This window comes from Pseudophryne corroboree, chromosome 9, assembly GCF_028390025.1.
Source record: "Pseudophryne corroboree isolate aPseCor3 chromosome 9, aPseCor3.hap2, whole genome shotgun sequence".
Taxonomy (NCBI): Eukaryota; Metazoa; Chordata; class Amphibia; order Anura; family Myobatrachidae; genus Pseudophryne; species Pseudophryne corroboree.
This window is the reverse complement of record NC_086452.1, coordinates 197,739,975-197,753,087: the sequence shown is the minus strand read 5'-3', so window position 1 is coordinate 197,753,087 and position 13,113 is coordinate 197,739,975.

The following is a 13,113-nucleotide window of genomic DNA, read 5'->3' as shown; positions in this document are numbered from 1 at the left end:
GCTCCGGATTGGCTGATGCGGCAGTCTGAGGAAAGCTGTCATGGCGGCGCCCATGCCGCGGCCCGGCGGGAACGCGGCGTGCATGCACGCCCGCTGACAACAGGAGCGTTCCTAGGCCAAGGATGGCATCCGGCGACAGGGAGACCAGCGACAGCGAGACGTAGGAACCCCAGACGGAGTCCGCACCGACGGACAGATGCAGCTGTGGTAAGTCGATTCCTGACAGTACCCCCTCCTTTACGGGTGGGCACCGAACACCCACGTGGCTTGGAAGGATGAGTTCTGTGGAAAACATGGACCAACCTTGGAGCATGGACATCTGTAGCATTTACCCAACTCCTCTCCTCAGGACCATAACCGGACCAGTCGATGAGATATTGCAGACGACCGTACCGGCAACGGGAATCCAGAACCTTCTCTATTTCGAACTCAATGCCCCGCTGGGTTCGTATTTTGGGACCAACTGGAAGAGCTCTTCGGAAACGATTCAGGATCAAAGGTCTGAGGAGAGAGACATGAAAGGAATTAGGTATTCGTAAAGAAGGAGGCAATTTGAGCTTGTAGGCCACAGGACTGATGACTTTGTCAATGGGAAAAGGACCAATGAAGCGTGGTGCAAACTTCATCAACGGCACTCTGAGACGAAGATTCCGAGTGGAAAGCCAAACCTTATCTTTGGGTTTTAGGCTGGGAACTGCACGTCTTTTGCGGTCGGCAAAGAACTTGTATCGACTTGAAGCCTTTTTAAGGGAAACATGAATTTTCTTCCAAGTTGATGAAAACTGACTTAGAACAGAAGTGGCTGCAGGAACATCGATGTTAGGAAGGTCTTGGAAATCTGGGACATGAGGATGTTGTCCATATACAGCAAAGAACGGAGTGGTTTCCGTGGCAGTATGATAGCGAAAGTTATGAGCGAATTCAGCCCACGGAAGCAGGTCTACCCAGTCATCTTGGGAAGATGAAACATAAAGTCTCAAGAAGGTCTCCAAATCTTGATTCACCCTTTCCGTCTGTCCATTCGTCTGAGGGTGGTAGGCTGACGAAAACTTAAGGTTGACTTGCAGGGCAGAACAAAGGGCTCTCCAAAATCTTGCCACGAACTGAACTCCACGGTCAGATATAATTTCAGTAGGCAGTCTATGTAAACGAAAGATCTCCCGTAGGAAGACTTAAGCAAGTTTCGGAGCAGAAGGAAGACCTTGGAGTGGAACAAAATGGGCCATTTTGGTAAACCTGTCGACAACTACCCAGATGGTATTGAATCCTTGAGAGGAGGGAAGATCAGAGATAAAGTCCATGGACAGGTGTGACCAGGGACGGCTGGGTACTGATAACGGCTGTAACTGACCTGCGGAGACTGACGGGGAGTCTTGTGTTGAACACACTTGGGGCAGGACGCCACGAAGTCCTTGATGTCAACCTTCATTTTCGGCCACCAGTAAGTTTCAGACAGGAACTTGAAAGTCTTTAGGACATCAGGATGCCCAGTGAACTTAGACTGATGAGCCCAAGACAGTAACTTGGAACGAAGCTCAGGAGAAACAAATATCTTGCCAGGAGGCGGAACAGGAGTAACTTGAGATGAAGCAAACACAACTGGATTCAGAATGGAATGTGGAACTGGATCGGAAATCTCCTCTTCGGATTCCATAGAACGAGACAGAGCATCAGCTTTGGTATTCTGAGAACCTGGACGGAAATGAAGCTTAAAGTTGAAACGAGAGAAGAACATTGCCCACCGGGACTGGCGAGGATTAAGACACTGGGCTGCCTTTAGGTAGAGGAGGTTCTTGTGATCCATATAGATGTTAAATGGGAACTTTGCTCCTTCCAGGAGATACCTCCACTCCTCAAGAGCCAGCTTGATCGCCAGTAGTTCTTGGTCACCGATGGAGTAATTAACTTCCGCAGGAAGGAATTTGCGAGAGAATAACCCACAAGGGTGAATCTTTCCATCAACCCCCACTTGGGAGAGAACAGCTCCGACTCCCACTGTAGAAGCATCTACCTCCAACTCGAATGGCTTGTTAACGTCTGGTTGTGACAGAACTGGGGCGGTCATGAAAGCCTGCTTGATTTTCTGAAACGCAGCCAAGGCATCTTCTGACCAGTTGGAATGATCTGCCCCCTTTCGAGTTAGGATGGTAATAGGAGCAATGAGAGTTGAGAATCCTCTGATGAACTTCCTATAATAATTAGCGAATCCCAGGAATCGCTGAATGGACTTGAGAGTACTCGGAATAGACCAATTGGCAATAGCTTCTAATTTTGTCGGGTCTATCTGGAGATCCGATCCAGAAATTATATACCCTAGGAAGGGTATGGAAGAAACTTCGAAGGTACATTTAGACAACTTGCCGTAGAGACGGTTCTCACGAAGACGTCGGAGGACCTTACGAACTTGTAGGCGATGTGAGGAGAGATCTTGAGAGAAGATAAGGATATCATCCAGGTAGACTACGAGATATTTGTACAGAACATCACAGAAGATTTCGTTAACAAAGTGCTGGAACACTGCTGGGGCATTGCTCAACCCGAATGGCATTACTAGGTACTCGTAATGACCATCCCGAGTATTAAAGGCAGTTTTCCATTCATCACCACTTCGGATCCTGCTGAGATTGTAGGCACCGCGGAGATCTAACTTGGTGAAGATGCGGGCTCCCTTGACTCTGTCAAATAATTCAGTGATGAGAGGTAATGGATAGCTGTTTTTGACGGTAATATCGTTGAGCCCCCGGTAATCGATGCATGGACGTAATCCTCCATCTTTCTTTTTAACGAAGAAAAAACCCGCTCCAGCGGGTGAAGACGAAGGGCGGATGAATCCTTTCTGTAAATTCTCCCTGATGTACTCACTCATTGCCTCGGTTTCAGGTACGGATAACGGATAAGTACGCCCTCTAGGTGGCTTCTTGCCGGGAATGAGATCGATAGGGCAATCCCACTCTCTATGGGGCGGCAGAACATCGGCGGCCTTTTCGCTGAAGACGTCAGAGAAATCTTGGTAGGCCACAGGAAGACTTGACTGAACTTTAACTTCTGAAGACCTCACAGGACGAACTTGGGCTAGGCAGGACTGATGGCAGTGTGAACCCCAAGAAGTCAGTTGTAACGTGGACCAGTCAATCTGCGGATTATGTAGCTGGAGCCAGGGCATACCAAAAACGACCTCCTGGGTTGCCTGAGGGATGACTAGGAACTCAATTAATTCAGAATGCTGGAACCTGACTCCCAGCACCACTGGCTTGGTTTGATGAGAGATGTTACCCTTGGAAATTCGGCTACCATCCACTGCAGTGATGTAGGCTGGATATGTGACTTCGCAGACAGGCAGATGGAACTTATCAACTGCAGCTTGAGTAATGAAGTTTCCAGCAGCTCCACAGTCCACTAATGCAGTTACAGACTGGAGTCCAGCCCTAGTCTCTAAAGTCACAGGAAGGATAAGGTCTTGGTTTGAAGGAGCTTGTCTAGAAGATCCCAACTTGACTCATCCTTTACAAGTCAGGATATGGCGTTTCCCGAACGCGCTGTACAAGAATTAATTTGGTGACCTGTAGCCGCACAATAAAGATACAGTCTCTCTCGAAGTCTTCTTGACCGCTCCTCAGGGGTTAAGCAGGACCTATTAATTTGCATAGGCTCGTCAGAAGGTGGAGGCTGAAATTGTGTCGGAGGTACCATTCTTGGCTTGCGAGACTCACTACGAGCACGCTCACTGTTGCGTTCGCGAATGCGAGAGTCCAACTTGATACACAAAGAAATTAACTCTGATAATTGCTCAGGAATGTCACGGGTGGCTAGTTCATCTTTAATCCGATCAGAGAGTCCATGCCAGAAGGCTGCTACCAGTGCTTGGTTATTCCATTGAATCTCTGCGGCTAACGTCTGGAACTGGATGACGTATTGACCCATGCTACGGGTACCTTGACGAAGTTGGATAAGATCTGCAGGAGCTGATGTTGCGCGACCTGGTTCATCAAAGATGCGTCTGAAGGTTGACACAAATTCGGTATAGTTATTCATAAGAGGGTCAGCACGTTCCCACAGAGGAGACACCCAACTCAAAGCTGATCCAGAGAGCAGTGATATGATGTAGGCAACCTTGGATCTTGGCGTGGGGAAATTGTGTGATAACAACTCAAACTGGATTTCACATTGATTAAGAAACCCGCGACATAGCTTAGGGCTGCCATCATATTTGCTGGGCAGGTGCAAGCGTGACACTGGAGTTGATGCAGCCGGTGAAGGAGAACCTGCTGCACTTGCAGGGGTGACTGGAACTGAAGAAACAAGAGCACTGGGCAGAGATTGTTGTAGTGTATCGAGACGGGAGGACATTCCTTGCAGGAACTGGAACATCTGCTGCTGCGCAGCCTCTTGACCATCCAAGCGGGAGACCAGATTTTGTAAGGCCCCTAACCCCACATTCTGACCACCATCCGAGTCCATCGGTCCTGGACTTACTGTCAGGTTCTGTTTAGTTTGTGTCCCCGGAGGGGGCGCTAGTGGGTCAGTGGAGGTAGGATGGAAGAAGTGAGGAGGCCGGATTGGATTCCTGCGCATGTGCGCAATGTTGTTTATTAAACAATAGGCTTTAAACAATATGGCAGCAGGAATACTTGATAACAACAGAAACAAATGCAATTGTGAATATGCAGCGTGGAAGCTGAGAGTCTATGGCAAAGTCTGTATGGTAAGTTCAATCGATCAGGGGATCGATGTGTCGGTATGGGAACCGATAGTTGTTGGACCGTGGAGCCAGCAGAGATGTTGGTGGGAATAGCAAACCTGGTTGCAATTGCAGGAGACAAGTGTTAAAGTTCTCAGTGCAGTTTGAATAACACTGGCAGCTTACAGGCTGATGAACAGGTGTAGATGACGAGATGCACCTGAAGGAGAGTCTCTACTGCAGAGGGCTGGAGCACACTGTAGCTGGTAAAGGTGTGAAGCTAGAACTCAAGTGCAAGGGTTGCTGGTGCTTGTGGTTCCACGGTAGTACAGGAACAAACTGGAAGGCAAAGCAGGTAAACGGAGGAACTGGAGAACGGAGCCAGAGACACAGGTCATAGGAGTGACACGAAGTCCAGGACAAGGACTGACTCACCCTGCTGCTCCTGATATACCCCCTGGTCTGCAGGCATTGGCTGGAAGGGAAACGAGGAGGTGCGGCCAAGCTCCGGATTGGCTGATGCGGCAGTCTGAGGAAAGCTGTCATGGCGGCACCCATGCCGCGGCCCGGCGGGAACGCGGCGTGCATGCACGCCCGCTGACAACAGGAGCGTTCCTAGGCCCAGGATGGCATCCGGCGAAACAGGGAGACCAGCGACAGCGAGACGTAGGAACCCCGGACGGAGTCCGCACCGACGGACAGATGCAGCTGTGGTAAGTCGATTCCTGACAGCCGCTGTCCATGGGTGAATATATATAAATAATTCAGCTGCTTCCTTGTTAGAGGCCATGCTATTTGAAGTGCCCCATGCTGGAATGGGTGTGGCCACATGACCAGAGAAGAATCGCCAGCAATTATAGGTCCCACCTAGCATAGTATATGAAGAAAAGAGCTCTACCTCACTGCCCACTTCAAGCTGTTGTGTATGTGCCTGGGTTACACCTGGAGAGAACAGTAGTATATTGCCTGGGTTACACCTGGAGAAAACAGTAGTATACGCGCCTGGGTTACACCAGAGGGAGCAGTAGTTCATGTGCCTGGATTACACTGGGAGAGAACAGTAGTATACGAGCCTAGGTTACATCGAGAGAGAACAGTGGTATATGCGACTGGGTTATACCGGGAGAGAACAGTAGTATACGCATCTGAGTTACACCGGGAGAGAACAGTAGTATACGTGCCTAGGTTACATCGGGAGAGAACAGTAGTATACGCGCCTGGGTTATACCGGGTGAGAACAGTAGTGTACACGCCTGGGTTACACCGGGAGAGAACAGTAGATACAAATAATGACCCCCAGTAGTGCCAGATACACAGATGCCCCCAGTAGTGCAGTGCCAGATGCACAGATGCCCCCAGTAGTTCAGTGCCAGATACACAGATGCCTCCAGCAGTGCCAGATACACAGATGCCCCCAGTAGTGCAGTGCCAGATACACGATCCTCCTTAGCAGTGCCAGATACACAGATGCCCCCAGTAGTGCAGTGCCAGATACACGATCCTCCTTAGCAGTGCCAGACACATAGATGCCCCCAGTAGTGCAGTGCCAGATACACGGATGCCCCCAGCAGTGCCAGATACATGGATGCCCCCAGTAGTACCAGATACACGGATGCCCCCAGTAGTGCCATGCCAGATACACAGATGCCCCCAGTAGTGCCATGCCAGATACATAGATGCCCCCAGTAGTGCTGTGCCAGATGCATGGATGCCCCCACCAGTGCCAGATACACGGATGCCCCAGCAGTGTCACATACACAGATACCCCCAGTAGTGCCAGATACACAGATGGCCCCAGTAGTGCTGTGTCAGTTATACAGATGCCCCCACCAGTGCCAGATACACTGATGCCCCCAGCAGTGCCAGATATACGGATGTCCCAGTAGTGCTAGATACACAGATGCCCCCAGTAGTGCAGTGCCAGATACACGATCCTCCTTAGCAGTGCCAGATACACAGATGCCCCCAGTAGTGCAGTGCCAGATACACGGAAGCCCCCAGCAGTGCCAGATACATGGATGCCCCCAGTAGTACCAGATACACGGATGTCCCCAGTAGTGCCATGCCAGATACACAGATGCCCCCAGTAGTGCCATGCCCGATACACAGATGCCCCCAGTAGTGTGTGCCATATACATGGATGCCCCCAGCAGTGACAGATACACGGATGCCCCCAGCAGTGACAGATATACGGATGCCCCCAGTAGTGCCAGATACACAGATGCCCTCAGTAGTGCTGTGCCAGTTATACAGATGCCCCCACCAGTGCCAGATACACGGATGCCCCCAGCAATGCCAGATATACGGATGTCCCCAGTAGTGCCAAATACACAGATTCCCCCAGTAGTGCAGTGCCAGATACACGATACCCCTTAGCAGTGCCAGATACACAGATGCCCCCAGTAGTGCAGTGCCATATACACGGATGCCCCCAGCAGTGCCAGATACACGGATGCCCCCAGTAGTGCCAGATACACAGATGCCCCCAGTAGTGCCATGCCAGATACACAGATGCCCACCAGTAGTGCTGTGCCAGGTACACGGGTGCCCCCACCAGTGCCAGATACACGGATGCCCCAGCAGTGTTACATACACAGATGCCTCTAGCAGTGCCCTGCCAGATACATGGATGCCCCCAGCAGTGCCAGATACACAGATGCCCACAGTAATGCCAAATACACATATGGTAAAACAAACCACCAATGAGTGCGCTTTCAATAGCAGCTGGTATGGGGGTTGGTTAACTCCCCTACTGATACAAATACAAAAGAATAATAATATTATATACCAGCGCTGGCTGTTTAAAATCATACATGTTAGGATAAAAAAATATATATATTATTCATATGACGGTAGGTATGAAATTGAACAATAAATTTATTATACAGAATATAATAAAAGGCAATTAAAATATTGTCACAATACAAGTTAGCCTAGTAAATTATTAGGAGGATAACACATGCATTTGACTCCTTTGTAAGGCAATATCATACCCTGGTTAGGACATTCTCTGGAGTTCTGTCCACATAAAATGATCAGTGGTGCTGATGTATCACCGGCTGAGACCAAATACAGTCCCCAATTGAATCCAGTAATGTGCAGTAGCTTGGTTTAGGGGATGGCTCCGGTTATTCTGAAGATGCTTGATCAGTCCAAAGAATATTACTGTCCAAAAAACACCAGGGTTGGAAGATGATGGGAGTCCAAAAGAAATGGCTCTGTCCTCCAAGCTCAACGCGTTTCACTGGTACTAACAACCCAGCTTCCTCAGGAGCATGTGGTGGAGTATAGCTCTGGGCTTATATTTATACCCCACTATAATGGTATGAGTTCATACACCTGTGAGTTACATACAGTTAATTAACCACACCGTCATAAGAATCAAAGAAAAAATTAATACAATAGCATCCTTAATAGATCCCATATAACAACGCACCTGATATAATTTAAAATTCATTCAGGAGATAAAGATATTTCATATATAATCACAATGTTTATTTCTAATTTCTCTTACGTCCTAGAGGATGCTGGGGTCCACATTAGTACCATGGGGTATAGACAGGTCCACCAAGAGCCATTGGCACTTTAAGAGTTTAAGAGTGTGGGCTGGCTCCTCCCTCTATGCCCCTCCTACCAGACTCAGTTTAGAAAATGGAGCCGGTCACAGCTAGGGGAGCTCTCCTGAGCTTTCTTAGAAAAAGGTTTATTTAGAGCAGGGGTGTCCAACCTTTCACCTTCCCTGGGCCACATTAGAAGATGAAAATTTGGTTTGGGCCGCACATAAAATAAAATAACAGTAACGATACCTGATCATCCCAAAAAACCATAGAAAACATAGTTAACATATTAAACTTACTTGGAAATGAAGTTAGTGAGATGTTTGACATTGTTTCTCAGCCACCAATGCATTCCCCCCCCCCCCCCCACACGCACACTGTAGTCCTCTTCCTCTCCTCCTCCTCTCCCTCCCCCCCCCCTCCACACTGTGCTTCTTCAAGGGCCCACAAATTTCTCCCGCTGGGCTGAGCTCCGTGCTGCTGTCACGTGTGCCACTATGCAGTAGAGGAGGGCTACACTGTGACTGACAGCGGACCCCAAACCCCCCCCCCCCCCCTCCTCCCGGACACATTGTACTGCAGTGGCACCTGACTTCATCCTCGTTACCCCCTCCCCCCGAACCAATCTGTACTGTGGAGTTTAGACACCGCCGGCCTCATTTTACTGCTGCAGCGCTGGACATCAAGTCCATCCCAGCTCCCAAGAAACCCCTCGGACACTGTATTGCGGCGTGGCGCTGGACTTCAGACCAGACCCTCCCTTCCCCCGACACTGTACAGCGGTTCAGACCTCCTCTCCCCCCCCCCCCTCCGGGACACTGTACTTCAGATCCCTATTCCCCCCCCTCCCCGGATACTGTACAGCGGCGCGGCCACGGACTTCAGACCCCCCCCCCTCCCCCCGGCTCACTTACGAGTTCTTGTAGAACCAATTTCTCTGCTGGGCTCCTCTACTCTCGTGCTGCTCAGTCACGTGTGCCGCTATGCAGCGGAGGAGGGCTACACTGTGACTGACAGCGGAGAGGGCGTGAGCTGGTGCTGGTCCCAGCGGCAGAAATCCAATCAGGATGTGCTGACAGCCTGCTGGGGCCGGCTCAGCTTCACATGTGGTGTCCGTACTCTGCAAAAAAAAAAAATGGATGGGGCGGGTGAAGCGCGCTGGCGTCACCGTTGTGACGTGCCCCGGCCGCATTCCTGCCGCAAGCGCCGGCAGTGTAACTTGAAACTTTAGTTTAGAATTTCTTAAAAAATAAAAAATTGCACTGGGCCGCATTACTAGCCGACCTGGGCCGCATGCGGCCCGCGGGCCGCGGGTTGGACAAGCCTGATTTAGAGTTTATTATTTTACAGGAAAGCTGCTGGCAACAGCCTCCCTGCAGCGTGGGACTAAGGGGGGGAGCAGTGTCCACCCTGCGGGTCTGAGCCACTGACTCCGCTGACTGGACACTGAGCTCCAGAGGGGTCTGATCGGTCTCCGCCACAGGGGCACCGCTTGCCCCAGCAGCATGCCGCCGACACCTTACAGAGCTGAAGTAAAGTGGTGAGTTAGTCACCGACCCCCCTAGCAAGCGGGGGGCCGGTGTGAAGATGGCAGCTGAGCAAACGGGGATTGAGCGCGGAATTAACTGCGCTCCTGGACGGTACCAGAGGCACACTGTGCGGGACGCCCTGGGCCAGCAAGCCTGCCGGGGTCCAGGGATCTCAGCCAGCAAAACTCCTCCGGCCAGTCTAATCATCAGAAGAGCGGGAAGACAGCACCATTAAGGGGGCGGAGCGTCTCCTCAGAGCGGACCCTGCAGCGTTCCAGCGCTATTTTCCTACATGCAGAAGCTGAAATGAAGATACTGGTACCTCCACAGCAGCTCCAGCTTACTGTATAACGGTACCAGGGGGTTGTAGAAGGGAGGGGAGGCCGTAATTGAACTGTGTGTCCTATTAAGGAGCACTAGTCAGCGCTGATAAGGGGTTTCTCCTTACTAAAAGCGCTGGCGTGGGTTGGCTCCAATCTGTCTCTCTCTTGCCATTCTTAGGGGGGGAAACTCTGCCTGTCTGTGTGTGTGCGTGCGTGTATGTTTGTGTGTGTGTTTCTGTGCTGTGTTTGGTGGTCACCTGTAGCAATGTCCAGGGATACAGGGTCATGTGCTGCAGAGGATTTATACTCCCAGGATGATCCCATTCCATGTAATCAGGTTAGCACTGGTTTCGAAAGTAGTTGCTTGGTTGGGCGCACTTATGAAATTTGTATAGATTTTAATTATTTAAAACTTAGCTTTTATTGCTTCACCTTCTAATATGCCCCCTTTATATGGGGATTACACAGCAAAACATAGAGGTTAAAATCATTACATACAAACATATAAGTGAAAAAAAGGAAATATAAGTGTAAGAAGATTTAAAAAGCGGTACTTCCACTAGTACTCCTGCAGGTGTGGGAGTGAAATTATTAATGGAGCCCCTGAGAGTCTAACTTATATTAGGCTGCCTCGTTAAAGTTATACAGCGAAACGTGCACGTCGGCGTTTCAGCTGGTCTTCCACACTCTTAATTTAAGCAAATGGTGCAGATTCTAATTTAGAAAGATAGTTTAAATAGACCTCCACCGACACCCCTATGAAATGTGATTACTAGAAATGAGGGCAAGTGTCAGTGTTGGTCATTAGGGAGCTAGGAGACTATATGTAATTCACCCAGAGAGCATTGTGATTAATTGACCAATATGTGCTGTTGTTGATAGCAACAACACTGTGTGGTTACGTATGGTACCTGTCAATGTGTAACACTCAGAACGCAATCTGTCAATAGAATTAAATGCCATAGCAGCACTGCCAGGCTGATTTGTCCAACAAGCACTTATGTATGAATGTTACAATCTGACCATTCGTTTATCAGTAATTAAGTGCATATTTACCAGCCCTTAAATATTAATGAGTGATACGTAAAGGAAGGGAACTGGTTAATGTGCCCTGATACATTCTATCTGAAGTATTGATATAGCCTAAGATAGATTAACAAAGTAGCCAAATACCAATCCTGTGTTACAAGAGAGTAAACACAGGTGGCTACAGTATCTTAGTGAGACAGATCAGATACGTGTAATAGGAAGGAATTAGCCTGTACATCCTGATACAATATATCCAACTATAGATGCAGACTGAGAAAAGAATACTTATCTAGTGAATCTCATGTCTGCGGGAAATACAGGCTGCCACAATACTTTAGTGAGAACATCAGTGTGTTTTATACAATGGCAACTGCATATCTGATTGGTTTGCTATTCGTATATACATGCAGGGTTATAGGACAAATGTATGACTCATTGTTTGATTAACAATTTCCCATACTAGGGACATTTACCCCTGCTTTCACCTAATAAATATTAGTGATACAGTATATGAGACTAATGTGTATAAAACATCAAAGTAAAGAACGTTATAAATATATAGAGCAAAAGTGAATACACAGTAAATAAAAACACACCATATCTACAGCAATAATTTATTGTGACAAATGGGTTCTCACATTTGAATGGGTTAATTCATGGATTCCACAAATACAATAAATATTTCAAACCTATAAAACTGGTACATACGATATATGAAATTCTTTGAATTGTAATTACTGGCCCTTTGTATAATCAAAGTTGTATCACATTGTGAGAATTTGTTAATTAATATAAGTTAGACTCTCAGGGGCTCCATTAATAATTTCACTCCCACACCTGCAGGAGTACTAGTGGAAGTACCGCTTTTTAAATCTTCTTACACTTATATTTCCTTTTTTTCACTTATATGTTTGTATGTATTGATTTTAACCTCTATGTTTTGCTGTGTAATCCCCATATAAAGGGGGCATATTAGAAGGTGAAGCAATAAAAGCTAAGTTTTAAATAATTAAAATCTATACAAATTTCATTAGTGCGCCCAACCAAGCAACTACTTTTGGTTTCTCTTTTTTGTTTTTCATTAAATTTGAGTTGCATATAGGCTGCACCCCCACATTATCATTTCTATTATCAGAGTGATACATTCCAATGGGGTTCTACTGGTTGATATAATCCAATTAGTTTACTGATTGTAAAGTGTGCAGATACATCTCTTTTCTGTTCAGAATTAGCACTGGTTTCGCACAGATTCCAGCAAGGGAACCAGAGTGGTTTTCCGCTATCAAGACTTGGATTTCTCAAATTTCTGACAGGGTTGCCAGCACTGAATCTGCAACCCAGATATTGCAGTCCTCTATGGCTGTATGGCCCTTGTCTGGTACTTTGGGTCACCCCACTACATACCCCCACAAACGTGCGCTTGTGCAGGTAACACAAGATGACACGGATACCGATTCTGACACTACAGATGGTGATGGGGATGTGTTGCGGGGGTCCGCATCTCTTGCAAGGGGGGTGCAATTGTTGATAGAGGCTATCAGGGATGTGTTAAATGTTAATGATACCACACCTGAGCAGGTTGAGGAGGCTTTTTTCACTGAAAACTAGAAAGCCTCGCTAACCTTCCCTGCGTCAAAGGAGCTGAATGCTATATTTGAAAAGGCCTGGGTGAACCCTGAAAAGAAGTTTCAGATCCCTAAGAGGATTCTGGTAGATTTTCCTTTCCCTGAGGAGGATAGGAAAAAGTGTGAAAACCCGCAGATTGTTGACACATCTGTATCCAGACTCTCAAAAAAGGTGGTTTTACCCCTACCGGGATCTACCGCCTTAAAGGAGCCGATAGATAGGAAAGTTGATAATACGCTGAAATCAATGTACACTGCTTCAGGGGCCATATTACGTCCCACTATTGCTAATGCATGGATTGCAAAGGCTATAGTGAAGTGGTCGGCTGCTTTAATGGAGGATTTGGATACGATGGATAGGGATGACGTTGC